We start from the raw sequence: 22,127 nt of genomic DNA, 5'->3' as shown, positions 1-22,127 counted from the left end.
CACTGTCACATCATGGGGACCTCCTCATGCGGACCCTCTGCATCTAGATCCCGCTCACCAAGGGACCTGGGATCCCGTAATACTCAGACAATACTGGATCTCTTCAGGAACCAGGGGGCCGACATGGCGGCCTGTTCTCCCACCGCTAACCACATCCCATCTCCCCATCACCAACAACTAAATATCCACGACCTGAGGACTGTCGCGGCCGATATAAAGAGCACTCTGACCACGGCCATCTCGGACCTCAGCCACGAGATACAAGCAATCATAGGGAGAGTAAACTCCATGGAGCTAATGGCGGCGCAACAACAGCATGAATTGCAGATGGCTCAAGGCAAAGTCGACACACACACCTGGCGGCTCAGAGACCTCCAGCGCCATGTCGAAGATATCGACAATAGGGGACGAAGACACAATCTGAGGATTAGAGGCCTCCCGGAGTCGATCGAGCCCGAGCAAATCCTCCCAGCGGTCACATCCATATTCAACCAGCTGCTAGTCCGACCCTCCGGTACACCTATAGCTATGGAGCGGATACATAGAGCCCTTAGGCCTAAGGGCAAAGATTCTGATCCCCCACAGGATGTCATCTGTTATTTTAACGACTATACCCTCAAAGAATAGGTTCCTAAAAAAACTAGGAGCGATCCGAACCTGACATTTGAAGGCCATTCGATCCAGATATATCAGGATCTTTCGGCGATCACGCTGAAATATCGAAGAGACTTGCGCCCATTACTTGACGTGCTGAGGCAGAGAGACATCCGCTATTGCTGGAAGTTTCTGTTCGCTCTGCAAGCCTCTTACCAGGGCCGCACTGCCATCTTAAAAGTGCCAGAAGATCTAGAAACCTTCTGAAAAACGCTGGACCTGCCACTGGTTGAAGTACCTAATTGGTATGCTGATTTTCGGGTCCACATTTCACCCAACACCCGCAGCACTGAAGATCTCATGGAAACTCAACTGTCCAGATCTCGCAGACATAGGTCGCCATCCACCTTCAGACCACTTGGGGGACACCGACCCCGCCACCCACAGACGAGCCCAACTTCGGCCCCGCTACCTCGCAGAGCACGCAGGGACCGCTAGACCTGTCGTCTCACGAGAGCTCCGGGACACCCATGCGACGGTGGATTAGCCTACAAGTAGGACACCGCTCGAATGGGCTCCATAGGCACTGCAGAGGATCCCCTTGTCCCTAAGGTTCACAGGTTACGTTTACTGAAGCTAGATATTACTGTTATCTGGGGACTGCTTACCTATGGCTTTCTTGCGGAACCAGGCTCGTCCACCTGACAGGCTTCTATATACATGTGCCCAGAGATCAAGCTCTTCTACGAGATAATACCGCCCAGCTGAATTCTGGACGGCTGTTTTTTCTTTTCCTTTTTATTTTTTGGTTATAGTTATGGTTCTAAAAGTTACTATGATGCATCTGTTATTTGTTTTTTGATTCACATGTTTCAACCGACTGACTTAAGGTGACATTGGCCCTTTCTCGGTACGCGCAAACGAACATCCCTCCACATCATTCACTCTAACATGCAGACACACAAACTATTTAAGAAAAAGGTCATCGGTTTCCACACGCTCTGGGATAAACATCCCACTCCCTCACAAGCCTTAGAACACTCTTTATTTCCCATCCCTTACTGTTTCCGGATTCTAAGGCTATTAGAGCCACATCCTCGCCTATATACCGAAAAATTTTGTTTGGGCTGAGGGTGGGAAGGACAGAATCGACATATTTGGTAGTTAACGAATATCTATCTTCTCAATAGACCGGTCACCTCCCACACAGTGGTCGTAACCACACTTTCATTAACACGATTACATAGTATACCACTGACTTTCATTGGTATAACCCACGCAGTATCTCCCTCCCTCCTATCAAGGGGTGAGAGACACCACCGATACACAAGACACTCCCCTTAACCCACCTCGTTCCCCCATCCCCATACCTGCGACTTTTTACTAGAACCCCCTCCAATAGGCTCTTGAGAGCCTTTTAGCGTTACCTCCAAAACCACAATTCTGCTCCTGAGTCAGACTCCCCTATTTGACACCTATCCTACCTAAGTAAATCTAGCTACTTGTATCAGCCATGCCACTCAAGCGTAATAGTGCCACCAAGCTGGCCACCAGTCTAACTGCAAAAATTATATCACTGAATGTCAAAGGCTTGAATACCCCGGAAAAATGCTCCCAAACCCTCCTTGAGATGCAGAAACACAAAGCCAATATTGTATTCCTTCAAGAAACTCACTTCCGCTCTAATGCCATTCCTTAACTGTTTAGTCGCCATTTCCCTATAGTATACCATGCTACGAACCCATTAGCCAAAACAAAGGGTGTGGCCATTCTGATACACAAAAATTGTCCATTCCAGTACACCAACATGCAATCCGATAAAGAAGGCAGGTTCCTCTATCTAAAAGGCTTCTACGCGGGCCGAACCATTACCCTTGCAAACATACAGGGCCGGATTAACATAGGGTCTTGTGGAGCTGCAGCTCCAGGCCCCTCCCTCAATATAGGCCCATGCCAGTGGTTTATCAATATCTGTGTGCCTCCACTGCACACATGGAGGAGACAAGTGTTAGTCACTGCAGCCAAGGCTTGTTTCTGCAGATGTCTGACTCCTATCACAAGATCTGTTACACTTAGTGATGTCCAGTTCATGAACGAATCGTTCTTTTGAATCGATTCTTTTCAGTGAACTGGATGAATCGATTCATCTGAGTGAACTGATTCGTTTGAAACAGTTCACTATGCATTCAGTACACAGTAGAGCAGGCCTGGTAATATGATCCTAGAGTGAGAGACCTCGGCCCCTCCCTGCAACCAATCAGCTGACTCACAGCACAGTGACGCTCAGGAACTGGATACAAACTTAAAACAAGAGTCAGGAGTACACAGTACACTGAGTTAAATAATCATACAAGTTACCTAGTCAAAGAATCATACAAGTTACAAAGTTAAAGAATCATACAAGTTACCGAGTTAAAGAATCATACAAATTACCGAGTTAAAGAATCATATCAGTTTTTAGAACCCAGAACACTGAAAGAACCACAAGTCACCACCAGTAAAACAATACACTAAACCAATGAGGTAGCAGCAGTGATAAGGTGGTACGGACAGCCTAAGGCCCTTTCACACTCGTGCGACTTGAGACTGCAAAGTCACATGACAAGTCATAACCCGTGATTTCCTACGAGTTCAGTTCATATCTGTGCGACTTCAAAGTAGTTTTTGTACTACTTTGATGCGACTTGTGGCAGAGACCTCAAGATTACACAGACATTGCTTCAAGTCATGGCAAAAATCATGGCAAAAGCACTTGACTTTCAAGTCGCACAAGTGTGAAAATAGCCTTAACGATTGAATTTTACTACCAGGGGTACTTCGCCCATGGTAGTGGTAGTAAAATCTGATCATCATTACTGCGTATGCGCTGTAAAGGCTATGGGCAAATCTGATGGCTATCAATGTTAACTGTGAAGTTGGCCCATCAGAATGCAGTTCACATGCACAAAAACCCACTTTTCATTTAGGCTCCATTTCCACTTGTGCAACTTGTCCTGCGACTTTGTACTCTATGATTTCCAATGAGTATTATTCATATCTGTGCAACTTCAAAGTAGTCCCTGCACTACTTTGGTCCCACTTTGATGCAACTTGAGATCCATAGACCTCCGGAATACACAGGCATTGCTTTAAAGTCGCATCAAAATTGCGGCAGAATTGTGCAACTTTCAGGCTGCGTTAGCCTAAAAAGCCTGAAAGTTGCATGATTCTGCCGCGACTGGAAGCAATGCCTGTGTATTCTGGAGGTTTAGGCCGCGTACACACAGGCGGATTGTCTGGCCAACTAAGTTCGTCAGACAATCCGACAGACAGTCCGTCCAACATTTGAATGAACGGACTTGACCACACACGATGAACAGACAGTCTGTTGAAAGCTTGCGCGATGACGTGTACAGCACGTACGACGGGACTAGAAAAATGACATCCAATACACTGCAATGCAACCTTCGGCCGTGTAAATCCTCTCTGAGCATGCGCCATACTTAGTCCGTCCAACTTGCCTACACACGAGCGGACTGTCCGCTGAAACCAAGTTTGGACGGACAAAACCAAGTTTGGACGGACAAAATTACGGAAATTCCGAAAGACTTAGTCCGCCAGACTGTCCGCTGAAAAAGTCCGCTGAAGCCCAAACACGAGCGGATTGTCCGCTGAAACACGGTTCAGCGGACTAAGTTGGGCAGACAATCCGCCCGTGTGTACGCGGCCTCAGGGACCTCGAGTCACATTAAAATGGGACCAAAGTAGTGCAGGGACTATTTTGAAGTTGCTGTGACTTGAAGTCGCACAGATATGAATGGTACTCATTGGAAATCGGGTACTTCTTGTCATGCAACTTTGCAGTCCCAAGTCGCAGGACAAGTTGCACAAGTGGAAACAGAGCCTAAATGAAAAGCGGGGTTTGTGTGCATGTGAACTGCATTCTGGGGCAACTTCATAGTTAACATTGCTATCCATCAAATTTGCGGAAACCTAGGCTCAGGGCCAGTTCACACTGCTGCATCGTGCAAAATCGCATGTGATTTGCACTGCAGTGCAAATCACAGGCGATGTCCGTGCAATGCGATTTCAGCCATACAGATAGTATGGCTGAAATCGTATCGCATTTGGACTAAACTCGCACAGGACCCTTTTTTTGGTCCGCAGCAGAATCGTATCGCATGGCACCCAAGCAATCCGATTCATGTCCAAACTGACACTTTTGCAGTGCGACATGCGAGCTGAAATGGGGGTGTCATTAACATTGTATGACACTCCCCAGCAGTTTGCATATGTCATTGTAAACTGTCGTGCGAGTCGGGTGCGATTCAGGAACCCGTAGTGGAATCGGAGGGTTCCCGCATCGCACAAGTGTGAACCCAGCCTAACACAGCTGTTTGTGTATCACCAAAATTCATGACACTGAGCTAATGTGACAACAATAGGCTTGTGCTCTGCTCCAATCAACTAAATCAAAGTAAACGTCCCCAGGACCTGCCAACCTTCTGTGTGAATCACTCTTCTGATTTTAATCATTTAATGTGGTTGAATCAGAGCTTCGGTTCACTTGCTTGTCAGTAGACTCAGCAAGTGAACCGAAGAACCGATTCATTGAATCGGTTCATTTCAGTGAGAAGTTCGAAATGAACCGATTCACTTTAAAGATCCGTACTTCCCATCACTAGTTACACTCACACAGATCCTCTGTGTTTGGGAGTTGTCTGGGGGAGGGGCGCTAATGTTGGCCTAACCAGCAGGAGCTCGGGAGGAAGGACATCTCCCATGCTGTTGACATAAGGTTAGTAAATTTGTTAGGGAGGTGTTGTGTAATTATTGTGCTAGGGGATACACTGCTGATTCCCCCCATGTCATGTGCTCTCTTGTACCCAGTTCCCACCATGTCATGTGCTGTGCAATGCAGTGCCCACTATGTAATGTGCAGTGCCCACCTTGTCATGTGCAGTGCCCACCATGTCATGCTGTGCCCACCATGTCATGTGCATTGCAGTGCCCCCATGTAATGTGCTGTGCCCAGTATGTAATTTGCTGTGCATTGCAGTGCTCACAATGTAATGTGCAGTGCCCACCATGCCATGTGCTGTACATTGCAGTGCCCTCCATGTAATGTGCTGTGCATTGCATTGCTCTTCATGTGATGTGCAGTGCCCACTATGTCGTGCTGTGCCTTGCAGTACCCACTATGTCATGCTGTGCCTTGCAGTGCCCACCATGTCATGTGCTGTTCCCACCATGTAATGTGCTGTGCCCACCATGTCATGTGATGTACCATGCACCATGCAGTGCCTGCCATGTAATATGCAGTGCCCACCATGTCATGTGCCATGCAGTGCCCACCATGTCATGTGCAATGCCCACCATGTCATGTGCTGTGCCATTCAGTGCCCACCATGTCATATGCTGTGCATTGCACTTCTCACTATATAATTTGCCGTGTCCACCATGTCATGTGCTGTGCCATGCAGTGATCCCACCATGTAATGTGCTGTTCCATGCAGTGCCCACCACATCATGTGCAGTTCCCACCTTGTCATGTGCTGTTCTGGGCCCACCCTGCCATGTGTTGTGCTCAGAATGTAGTGTGTTGTGCCCACTGTGTAATGTGCTGTGCTGTTCAGCAGTGCCCACCATGTAATATGCCATTCCTAACATGTAATGTGCAGTTGCATTGCCCACAATGAAATGTGCTATGCCATGCAGTGCCCACCATGTAATGTGTTGTGCCCACCATGTAATGTGCTGTGCCATGCAGTGCCCACAATGTAATGTGATGTGTCATGCAGTGCCCACCAGGTTATGTACAGTGCCCACCATGTAAATTGCTGTGCAGTGCCCACTTGTAATGTGCAGTTCTCACTATGTAATGTGCTCAGCTGTGCCCGCCATGCCATGTGCTGTGCCCACCATATAAGGTCCTGTGCCCACCTTGTGCTGTGTTGTGACCACCATGCAATGTGCTGTGTTGTGCAGGGCTCATCATGTCATGTGGTGTCATGCAGTGCCCACCTGTCATGTGCTGTGCAGTGCCCACTATGCCATGTGCAGTGCCCACCATGTAATGTGCTTAGCTGTGCCCGCCATGTCATCTGATGTGCCCACCATATTAGGTCCTATGCCCACTTTGTGTATTTTCTGTGTTGTGCAGTACCAACCATGTCAAGTGCTGTGCCAACCATGTCATGTGCTGTGCCTACCTTGTAATGTGCTGTATTGGGCAGTGCCAACCATGTAATGTGCTGTGCCCACTATGTAATTTGCTGTGCTTTGCCCACCATTAAATGTGCTGTATCCACCATGTAATGTGTTGTGCCAACCATGTAATGTACTGTGCTATTTCCCCCCCCCCCGTGTAATGTACTATGCTGTGCTGCCCCCCCACAGACCCACTCCTCACTAGGGATGAGCTTCGTGTTCGTGTCGAACATACGTTCGAATAAAACGTCGGCTGTTCGCCTGTTCGGCGAATTCCGAACGTTATGGGTCGTTTGCGCCAAATTCGTGTGGCGCTCACGGCCCACAATGCACTGCGCCATTGCAGTGCATTGCTGGCTCATGATTGGCCAAGCATGCACTGTGACCCCGCATGCTTGGCCAATCACAGCGCCGGCAGCGAGGAGAACCATGATTGGCCACAGGCAGGATGCCTGTGGCCAATCATAGCTCAGGCTGTGTAGTACATGCCCCACACTATATAAGGCCGCCAGCGCGGCGGCCTTGTGTAGTGTGTTGGCGTCTGTAGGAGTTAGTGGGTGTTCTGTGTACCTTCAACACAGTATACACCGATCGTTATCGGCCGATTTTGCGTTCTTGCTCTTCTGTAGTGGTTGTTGTCTGCGTGCCCTGACCGCAGTATACACCATTATATCCACCTATATAGCTAGCTATATTTCTCTTTTTTAATAGAGCTTGCAGTCAGTTGTAGGAGATTGTGCGTGCTCTGAACCCAGTATACACCGCTATATCCACCTATATAGCTAACTATCTTGCTCTTTTTTAAATAGAGCTTGCAGTCAGTTGTAGGAGATTGTACTCAGCACAGGGATTTTGGGAACCCCTCATAATGGGATCAGTGGGTTTACAGACCAGGGAACTTGGGACAGTTTTGGTGGGAACCCATCATAATAAACAGAGTGGGTATACAGACCTGAGAACTCAGCACAGGTATTGTTGGAATGCTTCATAATGGGCCCAGCAGGTTTTCAGTCCTGGGAATCTTAGCACAGGGCTCATGGGAACCCCTCCTAATGGGATCAGTGGGTTTACAGACCATGGAATTTGGGAAAGGTTTGGTGGGAAACCATCATAATGGGCAGAGTGGGTGTACAGACCTGGGAACTCGGCACAGGGATTTTGGGAACCCCTCATAATGAGATCAGTGAGTATACAGACCAGGGAACTTGGGTCAGGTTTGGTGGGAACACCTCCTAATGGGTAGAGTGGGTGTACAGACCTGGGAACTGAGCAAAGGGATTGTTGTAATGCCTCATAATGGACCCAGCATGTTTGCAGACCTGGGAATCTCAGCACAGGGCTCATGGAAACCCCCCTCATAATGGGCAGAGGTGGTGTACAGACCCATGAACTCGGCACAGGGATTTTGGGAACCCCTCATAATGGGATCAGTGGGTGTACAGACCAGGGAACTTGGGACAGGTTTGGTGGGAAGCCCTCATAATGGAAAGAGTGGGTGTACAGACCTGGGAACTCAGCACAGGGATTGTTGGAATGCCTCATAATGGGCCCAGCAGGTGTACAGATCTGGGACCTCAGCACATGGTTGGTGGGAACGCTTCATAATGGGATGAGTTTACAGACCCGGGAACTCAGCACGTGTTTGGGGGGAACCCCTCATAATGGGCCCAGCAGGTGTACAGACCTGGGAATCTCAACACAGGGCTGGTGGGAACCCCCTCATAATGGGCAAAGGTGGTATACAGAGGCGAGAACTCTGCACAGGGATTTTGGGAACCCCTCATAATGAGATCAGTGGGTGTACAGATCATGGATCTTGGGTCAGGTTTGGTGGGAACCCATCATAATGGGCAGAGTGGGTGTACAGACCTGAGAACTCAGCACAGGGATTGTTTGAATGCCTCATAATGGGCCCAGCAGGTGTATAGACCTGGGAATCTCAGCACAGGGCTCATGGGAACTCCCTCATAATGGGCAGAGGTGGTGTACAGACCCGTGAACTCGGCAAAGGGATTTTTGGAACCCCTCCATATTGGGATCAGTGGGTTTACAGACCAGGGAACTTGGGACAGTTTTGGTGGGAACCCCTCCTAATGGGCAGAGTGGGTGTACAGACCTGGGAACTCAGCACAGGGATTGTTGGAATGCCTCATAATGGGCCCAGCAAATTTACAGACCTGGAAATCTCAGCACAGGGCTCATGGTAACCCCTCCTAATGGGCAGAGGTGGTGTACATACCTGTAATCTAGGCACAGGGATTTTGGGAACCCCTCATAATGGGATCACTGTGTGTATAGACCTGGGAACTTGGGTCAGGTTTAGTGGGAACCCCTCATAATGGACAGAGTGGGTGTGCAGACCTGGGAACTCAGCACAGGGATTGTTGGAATGCCTCATAATGGGCCCAGCAGGTGTACAGATCTGGGACCTCAGCACATGGTTGGTGGGAACACCTCATAATGGGATGAGTTTACAGACCCGGGAACTCAGCACATGTTTGGGGGGAACCCCTCATAATGGGCCCATCAGGTGTACAGACCTGGGAATCTCAACACAGGGCTCATGGGAACCCCCTCATAATGGGCAAAGGTGGTGTACAGAGGCGTGAACTCTGCACAGGGATTTTGGGAACACCTCATAATGAGATCAGTGGGTGTACAGATCAGGGATCTTGGGTCAGGTTTGGTGGGAACCCATCATAATGGGCAGAGTGGGTGTACAGAACTGGGAACTCAGCACAGGGATTGTTTGAATGCCTCATAAAGGGCCCAGCAGGTGTACAGACCTGGGAATCTCAGCACAGGGCTCATGGGAAACCCCTCATAATGGGCAGAGGTGGTGTACAGACCCGTGAACTCTGCACAGGGATTTTGGGAAGCCCTCATAATGGGATCAGTGGGTTTACAGACCTGGGAACTTGGGACAGGTTTGGTGGGAACCCCTCATAATGGGCAGAGTGGGTGTGCAGACCTGGGAACTCAGCACAGGGATTGTTGGAATGCCTCATAATATGCCCAGCAGGTGTGCAGACCTGGAAACTCAGCACATGGTTGGTGGGAACACTTCATAATGGGATGAGCGGGTTTACAGACCCTGGAACTCAGCATGTGTTTGGGGAGAACAGACCTGGGAATCTCAGCACAGCGCTCATGGGAACCCCCTCATAATGGGCAGAGGGTGGTGTACAGTCCTGGGATCTTAGCACAGGGATTTTGGGAACCCCTCATAATGGGATCAGTGGGTGTACAGATCAGAGAAGTTGGGTCAGGTTTGTTGGCAACCCCTCATAATGGGGGTCCCCTCTGTTCCCTTCCCACACATATGTTCCCCTCTGTGCCCCCCCCACACATATGCTCCCCTCTGTCCCCCTCCCACACATATGTTCCCCTCTGCCCCCCTCCCACACATATGTTCCCCTCTGTCCCCCTCCTACACATATGTTCCCTTCTGTCCCCCTCCCACACATATGTTCCCCTCTGTCCCCACATATGTTCCCCTCTGTCCCCAAATATGTTCCCCTCTGTCTCCCTCCCACACATATGTTCCTCTCTGTCCCCACATATGTTTCCCTCTGTCCCCCTCCCACACATATGTTCCCCTCTGTCCCCACATATGTTCCCCTCTGTCCCCCCCCACACATATGTTCCCCTCTGTCCCCCTCCAACACATATGTTCCCCTCTGTCCCCACATATGTTCCCCTCTGTCCCCCCCCACACATATGTTCCCCTCTGTCCCCCTCCAACACATATGTTCCTCTCTGTCCCCACATATGTTCCCCTCTGTCACCCTCCCACACATATGTTCCCCTCTGTCCCCACATATGTTCCCCTATGTCCCCCTCCCACACATATGTTCCCCTATGTCCCCCTCCCACACACATATGTTCCCCTTTGCCCCCCCCCACACATATGTTCCCCTTTGTCCCCCCCACACATGTCCCCCCCGTCCCCACATTTGTTCCCCTCTGTCCCCCCACACATGTTCCCCTCTGTCCCCCTCCCACACACATATGTTCCCCTCTGTCCCCCCCCACACATATGTTCCCCTCTGTCCCCCCCACACACATATGTTCCCCTCTGCCCCCCCCTACACATATGTTCCCCTCTGTCCCCACATATGTTCCCCTCTGTCCCCCCACACACATATGTTCCCCTTTGCCCCCCCCCACACATATGTTCCCCTCTGTCCCCACATATGTTCCCCTCTGCCCCCCCCCACCACACATATGTTCCCCTCTGTCCCCACATATGTTCCCCTCTACCCCCCACACACACATGTTCCCCTCTGCCCCCCCCACACATATGTTCCCCTCTGCCCCCCACACATATGTTCCCCTCTGCCCCCCCCCACACATATGTTCCCCTCTGCCCCCCACACATATGTTCCCCTCTGTCCCCCCCACCACACATATGTTCCCCTCTGTCCCCTCCCCCCCACACACACACACACACACAATTTTGTTTTCCTCTGTAACCTCCTCCCCCACATACACACATATGTTTTCTTCTGCACCCCCCCAACCCCTTCCCCCACATATCTTTTCTCCTCTGCCAACCCCCCCCCCCCCCCAAGCACTTTAGTTCTTCTCTGCGCCCACCCCCCACACCTCTGTCCCCCTCTGTACATAATACAATATAAACCTGTCAGCAGAAAACCTTTTATTTTTTAATTTAGGTTACTCAGTGCTGTTTTTCCACTACCTGTCTGATGCTCTGGTAACCTCACTGAGCAGAGCGGCGCTGCTGTCTGTTCTCACAAACGATCCCGATGGTCCAGGGGGAGGAGGGCGGTGAAATGGCACCAATCCCGAACCTATATGCAGCCGGGCTTCCATCTCATCTGCCCCGGCCGGTTCTATGTATCCTGCAGCCTGCAGGCAAGCACTTCAAGGCTGGCTGATGCTGCTCTTTCCCCGGGCTCTCTCCCCTCCTCTTCTCACTGCCGCCGCTAGGGAACATCAGAGACAGTGACGATGTGACCGAGGTCACACTCATTGGCACTATGATCATCAGGGGCGCGCAGCGGCACATGGGATGTTTCCTTTCCTTAATGGATACAGTACCCCGCCACCGCTGCACTGGCGCCTTTGATACTGTATGGAGGGACCCGAGAGCAGAGCGGCAGTTGCTGAGGGAGAGAGGGAGTAGAAACACCAGTGGCTGGGCGCCCTAGGCGCCTGCCTAGTTCGCCTAGTGGTAGCACCGGCCCTGCTCTCTTGTACATACTACTCACTGTCATACCCTCCATACTCCTCGCCTATACATAGTGCCCACCATCATACCCTCCCTCCACACTACTCTCCTGTAATTACTGCTTACTGTCCTACTCTCCACACTTCTCTCCTGTACATAGTGCCCACTGTCATACCTTCCACACCCCTGTACATATTGCTCACTGTCATACCCTCCACACTCTTCTCTTATACATAGTGCCCAATGTCATACACTCTATACTCCTCTGCTGTGCATACTGCCCACTGTCATACCCTTCACACTCCTCTCCTGTACATAGTGCCTTCTGCCATACCCTCTGCACTCCTCTCATGTGCATAGTGCCCACTGTTAGACCCTCCACATTCCTCTCCCTCACCTGCACATACTTCCCACTTTTATACCATCCATACTCCTTCCCAATGCCTCTTACCCACAAAAACCGTTCTTTAAAATGAATACTGAATATCCTCAATGTTACCAGCTCTAGAATAGGGCATGCTTTTGTCAGTTCAACTAAAGGAAATCTCACAGTCCTCATATTGGTTCTGCCCCATTATTAGTACTTATTTAATTTTGTAATTACTATTGTGATGTATAGAGGGACATAGAGGATGTCAGCTACTCTAAATATAGCACTTGTAAAAAAAGCGTCCCTGAAAATATTTTTGAAATGCTGACAATTATGCACTTAGGCACTGCCCAAGGGCCACAGGGTCAGTAGGGGGCCCCATGAAAGGCTCCTGTGATATTAAAGAGGAAGTAAACCCTGATGGGTTTACTTCCTCTTTTTTTCCCTGCAAAGGTAAAGCATAATGGACTACTATGCATCGCATAGTAGCTCATTATGTGTCACTTACCTGACACAGGAGCCAGCGAAGTCGCCGCTGATCCCTGTAGTCCGCCGCGTCCATCTTGCTGGTGGCGTCTCGCAGCTCCGACCAATGACAGCGGCGAAGCCGCGATGACGTCACTCCCGCGCATGCGCACGGGAGTCGCGTCTCGCAGCTCCGACGCTGCCATTCGGCGAAGCCGCGATGACGTCACTCCCGCGCATGCACACGGGAGTCGACAAATTAGGCAAATCCATTCTTGGACTTGCCGCATTTAGTGCGCCTGCGCGCCGCTGTCTACGGCGCATGCGCCGTAGACAGCGGTGCCCATTTTCAGCCAAATATCTCCTAAACCATATAGGTTTAGAAGATATTGCTTGGACCTACAGGTAAGCCTTAATCTAGGCTTACCTGTAGGTCAAAGTTGTTTGAAGGGGTTTACTTCCTCTTTAAAGCGGTAGTAAACTTCTCTAACATTACTACTTTTTAGAGTATGCCCAGCATATAAGCACATTAAGGTACACTTAAATTGTCAGACTGAGCCCTCCAGTGCTGTGCTGTGATCAATCCGGCGGGGCCCGGGCACTTCCATCTTCACGCGGTCTTCCTTCTAGGTTCTGTGCCTTCGGTCACTTGCCTTGGCCAGGCTGCGTTGATGTCATTCCCACACATGCTCATGTGCATCCTCTTTCTCTCACCCCCCCTTTCTCTCTCATCCGCCCTCCCTTACCCCTCACACCTCTTTCATCCCCTTTATCTCTCTTTCTCTCTCTCTCTCATTCTCCCTCTCACTCTTTAAGTTAATTTGTTATAACAAAAAATAGTTTGCATTTTCATTTATTTATTGTTTATAAAAGGCCCCACCAAAATCCTCAGCACCAGGCCCATGATGTTCTTAATCTGGCCCTGTGTGGGCGGGGTTGCATCGGCGAGGTCTATACTTTCTCTGTGCCGCACTGTCTTCTGGGATCCTCTTTTCTTGTTCCCAGGAGTCTGTGCGGCGGCCAGTCGCGAGTTATGGTGTGATTTAGAAAGCGGAAGTGACGTCATTATGACAGTCACGTTCAGAGGGCGGTTCAAAAACCGCCAAAAAGAGGAAAAAAGGTAATACTGACCAGTATACCTGATAATACCTGAGAGCAAGAAGAGAATGAGAACCATGAGGAGCAAGGTGTTCCAGCGTGCATTCAACAAAGAAACCAACCAACAATCTGCAAAATCAAAGTAAGTTTCATTAGTTCTTTTAAAATAATAAAGTATTGTATTAAATGTCAAAATGCATTGTATTTTGTAACTTGATGCACATATAATTTGAAAAAAATTAATTTCCTCGATTTTTTTTTTTTATTTATTTATTTATTTTTCATCTTTTATCTATTATTAAAAGAAATGCCACAAATAGTGTGTAATTATATATTATTTAATCTATATTGTAATTCTCACATATCATTATTTTTTATTATAATTTTTTTTTATATTTCTATTTTTATGTAATATTCTTTTTTTTTTTTTTTTTAAATAACTAGTTCTATAAATTATAATATATACAATTTTTTTAAAGGAAAACTTTTAATTAAATTATTAAAACTGTATAATGGTTAATTACATTTTATATATATATATATATATATATATATATAACATTTATTTATTTATTTTTTGTTAAAATTTCACCAGCAGGAGACGAGGACTTGCGGATGAAACCTCGAGAAAGTGCGTCAGCAACATACTCCTCCATGGCCTTATCCTCCAAGACCGACAAAGGGTAAACCCGGCCACGAGGAGGTATGGCACCAGGTTGAAGGTCAATTGCACAATCATAAGGCCGGTGTGGAGGCAAACTATCAGCTTGACCTTTATCAAAGACATCGCCAAAATCACGGTACTCCTCCGGCAAGGAGGGGAGTGAAGCGGTGCACAGGACCTTGGATACCTTCACCTTCAGGAAGCATGTCTCACTGCATTGTGGTGACCAGGAGAGAACCTCAGCACGGAGCCAATCAAAAGAGGGGTTGTGCCTCTGTAACCAAGGATAACCAATAACCAGTGGAAATCTGGGTGAGGAAATAACTTGGAATTGTATTATCTCATGGTGAAGAGCCCCTACGGCCATGGACAACGGAACTGTCTCATGAGTCACATGGGCAGGCTGTAAAGGTCTCCCGTCAAGAACCTCAATGGTAAGTGGAGTGTTACGCAGCTGCAGCGGAATCGAGTGCTGCAAAACAAATGCAGGATCAATGAACAGGCCAGCAGCCCCAGAGTCGATTAGAGCCTGTATCTCGATGGATGACTCAGCCCAAGAAAGGGTGACCAAAACCAGGGGCTTATCCTTCTGGATAACTGGGGACGAAACAACGCCCCCTAAGGTCTGTCAATGACAGGACCTCAAGGTTCGGGCGTTCCCTGGACGGGTAGGACGAGACTTCAAAAAGTGACATGCCTGGCCACAATAAAGGCACAATCTCTCCCTCCTCCTGCCCAGGTGCATGGATTCATCTTCACTGACCATCTCGGTACCAGGAGGCATGGGAGGTGAGGGAGGCATGGGTGGGACTACAAAGCTCAGAGGCAAACGTACAGGAGGCTTCCGCAAGCGCTCCTTAAGAGAGAGTCTTTCTCTGAGTCTGGAGTCAATGAGAATGGCAAACGAGATCAAGCTCTCCAGCTCAGTGGGTATATCTCGGGCTGCTATCTCATCCTTGATGGAATCCGAGAGACCATGAGAAAAAGCAGCCATGAGGGCCTCATTGTTCCAAGCAACCTCTGCTGCCAGATTACGGAATTCAATGGCATAGTCGGCAACAGTTCTCATACTCTGTTTGATGGACATGAGGCACTTGGCAGCAGAAGCAGAGTGTACGGGAAAAACCCTTTTAAAGGAGGGTAACTCAGGAAACAGGTGTTTGCGTCTCCCGTAGAGAGTTAGCCCAGGCCAAGGCTCTCTCAGAAAGCAAAGATATCATGAAACCTACTTTACTTCTGTACGTGGGAAACGCCTGGGGCAGCATTTCAAAGTATATCTCAACCTGATTGAGAAACCCTCTGTATTGAACTGGATCACCCCCAAATCACTGGGGAAGTGGAGCAGAACCAGACATACCTCTTATAGAGGTAATACTCGAGGCGGGTGCCTGCACAGAGACTGGCGCAGAAGCAGGGACGGCCTGCGACTCAGGTTGTACCGGAGCAGCCACCGTGGGGGATTCCAGGTGAGCCGTGCGATTCAGGAGCGTTTGTAACGCCAAGGCAAACTGATCCATGCGGTGATCTTGCTCATTCAATCTGGAAAAAATATTACCAACAAGTGGATTGACTGTATCTTCTGAATTCATGGCTTTCGCGTACTGTCAGAAACCATGAAACAGACTGAGACAGAAGTACAATCAAATCACACTTGTTTATTAATAAAAATAAAAAGGTAAATAGAAAAAGGCGTAGTCAAGCATAGCCAGAGTCCTGTAGCCAGATCGGGTAGTCAGCCAGTCCAAAGTTCATTAACCAGAACGAGTAATCGGCTCTGACACTATCTCTATCTCAGTTCTTCTCCTTCTCCTTTTCCTTCTCTATCTCAGTTCTTCTTCTCCTTCTCTATCTCATGTCTTCTCCTTCTCCTTCTCCCTCTCCTTATTCTTCTTCTTCTTTATCTCTCAGTTCTTCTTCTTCTCCTTCTCTATCTCAGTTCTTCTTCTTCTTCTTTTTCTCCTTCTCTATCTCAGTTCTTCTCCTTCTCTATCTCTATCTCAGTTCTTCTCCTTCTCCTTCTGTATTAGGGATGAGCCGAACACCAGAACCTTTGAACGGACCAAAATTTCGTACGAACTTTAGAACCCTATTAAAGTCTATGGGACTCGAACGTTCGAAATCAAAAGTGCTAATTTTAAAGGCTAATATGCAAGATAAGCAACAGACAACACCAGCAATAAGGGGTATCTTCAGGTGAATACTGTGCTGGAGGCACACAATGCCCACTTTAACTCTTGCAGATACCTGTATTAGAGAACACCAGCAATAAAGGGTAGATACGGGTGTATACTGTGCTGCATCTCATCTCATGAATGAATTGAAGCAAGCAAACATTCATTGATGGGAGCTGGTAGGCTGCATTTGATGGGCGCTGGTAGGCTGCATTTGATGGGCTCTGGTGAGGCTGTATTTGATGGGCGCTGGTGAGGCTGCATTGATGGATGCTGGTAAGGCTGCTATGGATGGACGCTGGTGATGTAGCGTTTATGGGTACTGGTAATGCCGCGTACACACGGTCAAACTGTATGACGTACTTAGTCTGGCGGAAAAGTACGCCAGACTGTCCGTCGGAATTTCCGAAAGGGCTACTTGCCCACACACGGCACTTTTTGAGCGGACTAATACGGCGTACTAAGTCCGCCGTACTATCCGCCCTACTTTTGAAATGAACGGACTCGCCCACACACGCGGAGGAAAGACAGCTCATTTCGAGCGCGTCTCCAGGTAGGCGGGGCCCGCGAAGGAGACGTCGCTGGCCCCGCCGCCTGGTATGGACTTAAAGGGGAACCCCAACGCTGAAAAAAATCGGCGTGGGGGGTTCCCCCCAAGTCCACAACAGACCCTTGTCCGAGCACGCTACCCGGCCGGCCAGGAAAGGGGGGTAAGCGAGCGCCCCCCCTCCTGAGCCGTACCAGGCCGCGTGCCCTCAACATGGGGGGGTGCGCGCGGCCCCCCCACCCCAAAGCACCTTGTCCCCATGTTGATGAGAACAAGGGCCTCTTCCCGACAACCCTGGCCGTTGGTTGTCGGGTCTGCGGGCAGGGGGCTTATCGGAATCTGGGAGCCCCCTTTTAATAAGGGGGCCCCCGGATACCGGCCCCCCACCCTATGTGAATGAGTATGGGGTACAATGTACCCCTACCCATTCACCTGTAAAATAAAAGTACAAAAAAAAACACAACAGACGAAATAAAATACTTTATTGCACAGCTCCGGGGGTCTTCCGTCTTCGGGGGTCTTCTCGCCGGACTCCTCCGCTATCTTCTTGTAGCTCTTTTGCTAGCGGAGGAGTCCGGCTTTCTTCCTCACCGCCGGCCTCTTCTCTCGACTTCGGGGGTCTTGTCCCCCTCTTCGGTTCTTCTGCCGGGCCACCGCGCCTTCTTATAGCTCTTTTACAGGCGGTGGCCCGGTCTTCTGTCGCCGCCGCCGCCGCCTTCCGTTCTTCTTCTTCTTCTCCTTCTTCTCCAGGAGATGTTGACTCGACGATCTCTCCGGCCACAATGCCAGGGCCGCGCTGCGCGGCCACTTGTATAGGGACAAGGGGCGGTGTCACATGGGTTGGTGTCACATGGTGACCCCGCCCCCTTACGATGTCATAGTCCCCATGTGACATCAACCCATGTGACCAACCCATGTGACATAAAGCCATGTGACACCGCCCCTTGTCCCTATATAAGTGGCCGTGCAGTGCGGCCCTGGCATTGTGGCCGGAGAGAGCGTCGAGTCAACATCTCCTGGAGAAGAAGAAGAAGAAGAAGAACGGAAGGCAGCGGCGGCGGTGACAGAAGACCGGGCCACCGTCTGTAAAAGAGCTATAAGAAGGTGCGGTGGCCCGGCAGAAGAACCGAAGAGGGGGACAAGACCCCCGAAGTCAGGAGAAGAGGCCGGCGGCGAGGAAGAAAGCCGGACTCCTCCGCTAGCAAAAGAGCTACAAGAAGATAGTGGAGGAGTCCGGCGAGAAGACCCCCGAAGACGGAAGACCCCCGGAGCTGTGCAATAAAGTATTTTATCTCGTGTGTTGTGTTTTTTTTGTACTTTTATTTTACAGGTGAATGGGTAGGGGTACATTGTACCCCATACTCATTCACATAGGGTGGGGGGCCGGTATCCGGGGGCCCCCTTATTAAAGGGGGCTCCCGGATTCCGATAAGCCCCCCGCCCGCAGACCCCGACAACCAACGGCCAGGGTTGTCGGGAAGAGGCCCTTGTCCTCATCAACATGGGGACAAGGTGCTTTGGGGTGGGGGGCCGCGCTGCCCCCCCTTCCCCCAAGGCACCCCCCCATGTTGAGGGCACGCGGCCTGGTACGGCTCAGGAGGGGGGGGGCGCTCCCTCGCCCCCCTTTCCTGGCCGGCCGGGTAGCGTGCTCGGACAAGGGTCTGTTGTGGACTTGGGGGGGACCCCCACGCCGATTTTTTTCGGCGTTGGGGTTCCCCTTTAAGTCCACACCAGGTGGCGGGGCCAGCGACGTCTCCTTCGCGGGCCCCGCCTACCTGGATACCCGCTCGAAATGAGCGGACTTTTCTCCGGGTAGGAAAAGTCCGCTCATTTCAAAAGTACGGCGGACTGGCATACACACGGCCGGATTGTCCGCCGAAATGCGAGTACGACGGACAGAATTTCGAAAAAAAATAAATTCTTAGTACGCCGGACTGCACGCTGAAAAAGTCCGCTGAAGCCCACACACGAGCGGACTGTCCGCTGAAATGTGTTTCGGCGGACTAAGTAGGCCATACAGTCTGCTCGTGTGTACGCGGCATAAGGCTGTATTTGATGGGCACTGGTGAAGCTGGATTCGATGGGTGCTTCATTAAAAAGGTGGGGTTTACATGGGCATGGGAAAGGGGGTGGGGTCAGGGGTGGAGCCAGGGGGTGGCAAAAGGACTTTTTGCCTAGAATGTCAAAAGCCCTTGCACCAGCCCTGCCACCACCAAATCTGCGGTGGAAGGTCAGTTACTTCAAGAGTCCTTTTTACAATGAGAACAACCTCCTCAGAGCAGTCTTTTGGGTGGGTGAATAACCCTTTGCTCTTGCTGTTCTTTAGGTTCTGGGGTTACAGGCACACTGGTCTCTTCTTCTTCCTGCATATCAGCTTCAGTTTCCTCAATGAAGGATGGAAAGTCTTAGGGGTCTGTTGTCAGCAGGTAAGATTGAGGGTCTTCCAACTCTTCAAAGGGTGGACTTTAAGGTCCAAACTCAGGATCCTCTGGCCTGAGAGTCACCTCAGTCACCTTGGGAGGAGAAGAAAAGGGGAGATGGCAGGCCCTGACATTTGAGATGGCCACAGACAATCTTTCTCTTTATCCTCGCTGTTTTCATCTTCAGCAACGGGTAGAGAGTGAGATACAGTCACTGGCTGGGATCTTTGTGAGTCCATGGGTGTGGACTGTAAATCTGGCTCTGGTGGCACGTTGTGGAAAATGTTAGATGTATTTTTATATGTATTGTCATAAGAGTCCCCCTGTGTTCATTCTCCCCTAGCCCGCTCTAAAGAGCTGACTGGGGCAGACTGACACTGGTTGAGATCCATTAGGTAACGTTAACACCACTTGATCTTACCGGATTTAACGAATATCTATTAGCCTGAATGATTTTTGGCCAGAAAATTTGATAAGGGGGGCTAACCCTTCCTTATGTACCACCTAATGTCTCTATTTTGATGTGGAATATCTCTGAAATTATGTGAGATCAAACGTTAAAACCAATTGCTCTTCCCGGATCTAATGAATATCTATTTGTCAGGGCTGGTTTAGCCCTTACTTCTCTGGGTTGGCTGCTCAGCTGTCGGCTAATTGCCAGCTCTCATCTCTCTCCACAGTTACCAGCTGTTCCTGATCATGCTCGCCTGACCTGCCTACTTAAAGCTGTCCAGCTGACTTCATCTCTGCCTTCGCCTTGGTCACATCACAAGAAACCATCTCCTGCAGTTCTGTTTAAAGACTGGCTTGCTGACATCCCTTCTGGCTCCTTTTCCTGCTTGCTGCTGTTTCACTTGGATCCCTGACTTCTGGCCTGGCTGATTACCCGATCTGGTTATTGAACTCTGGCCTGGCTGACTACTCGATCGGGTTGCTGGAGTCTGGCTATGCTTTGACTACGCTTTCTCTACTTACCCTTTTATTTTTATTTAATAAACAAGTGTGATTTAATTGTACTTCTGTCTCGGTCTGATTCATGGTTTCTGACACTATTAGCCTGAATGATTTTTGGGCATAAAATTGCATGTGGGGGGGCTAACCCGTCCATATGTACCACGTAATATCTGTATTTTGATGTGTAATATCTCTGAAATGATGGTAGATCTAACATTAAAACTACTTGATCTTACCGGATCTAAGCAATATCTATTAGCCTGAATGTTTTTTGGCCAGAAAATTAAATAAGGGGGGGGCAACCCCCCTCATTATTCACTTAATAAGTCTCTTATTATGTGAGATCCAACGTCAAAACCACTTGATCTTACCGGATCTAACGAATATTTTTTTCTGGCCAAAATTGCATGTGGGGGGCTAACCCATCCATATGTACCACCTAATATCTCTATTTTGATGGGAGAGGAGATAAGGGGAGAGGGCAGCCCCCCTCATTAATCTCTTAATCTCTTAATAAGTCTCTAATTATGTGAGATCTAACATTAAAACCACTTGATCTTACCGGATCTAACAAATATTTATCAGCCTGAATGATTTTTGGCCAGAAAATTTGATAAGGCGGGCTGATGACGGGTTAGCCCCCCCTGCAAATAACTGTTAATATTGCTTCTTCTGTTTGAGATCTAACACAAACAACAGTTGATCTAACCAGATCTAAAAAAGATCTAACAAACTGAATAAGATTTTTTTTAAATATTAATATGGGGGGGCTAACCCGGCAGAGGTACTTTTACCTACTGTACATTGTAATAAATCACAGCAGAGGGAGGCTAGAGGTTACAGAAAGGTCACTGTGAAATACAAACAACCAAACATTGAATACCAAAAATGGTCCTCAGTGACCAAAAAAAGCCCAGCCCTTCTAGGCTAAATATTATCCTTGGAGGCCAAAAATGGGCTCCAGTGAAAAAAAACAGCACACCCAGCTGTTTTTGGTTACTGACAGGGGCGGACTGACCAGTTGGTCACTCGGGTGCCGCCCGAGGTCATTAGGGGCCCGGCCCGGTCTCGGCCACATGAGAGGCCACTTGAAGCGGCTGTGCCGTATCACATGCCGCGATCATGCCGATTACAATACTGCTAACGGTACTTCTAACGGCGCGCTGCTCCCCGCCGCCCCCTCCTTCCCTCCTGTCCGTCCCAGGTGATGTCACAACGCATACCATACAAGCACCTAAGATGGACGGGAGGGGAGGAGGGGCCGGCGGGGAGCAGCGCGCCGTTAGCAGTATTGTAATTGGCATGATCGCGGCATGTGATACGGGCACAGCAGAAGAGTGGAGGGGCCGGCGGGGAGCTGCGCCGTTATTATCGGCATCTGGTAAGTGAAGCCTGGGCCTGCCACAAGTGATGGGAGGCGGCGGTACAGAATGCATCGGGCCCCGGATCCCCCCTAACCCA

General features: G+C 49.5%; 1 protein-coding gene across 1 annotated transcript in view; it reads right to left on the bottom strand.

Moving 5' to 3' along the window:
- Positions 1–22,127, bottom strand: part of LOC143962780 (uncharacterized) — a 459,151-nt gene that overhangs the window by 116,170 nt on the left and 320,854 nt on the right. The window lies entirely within an intron of this gene.

This window comes from Lithobates pipiens, unplaced genomic scaffold (genome assembly GCF_037356315.1).
Source record: "Lithobates pipiens isolate NorthernLeopardFrog02 unplaced genomic scaffold, aLitPip1_a1.2 Scaffold_8, whole genome shotgun sequence".
Lineage (NCBI taxonomy): Eukaryota > Metazoa > Chordata > Amphibia > Anura > Ranidae > Lithobates > Lithobates pipiens.
The sequence above is the reverse complement of the archived record's forward strand: the minus strand, read 5'-3'. Positions and strand labels throughout refer to the sequence as shown.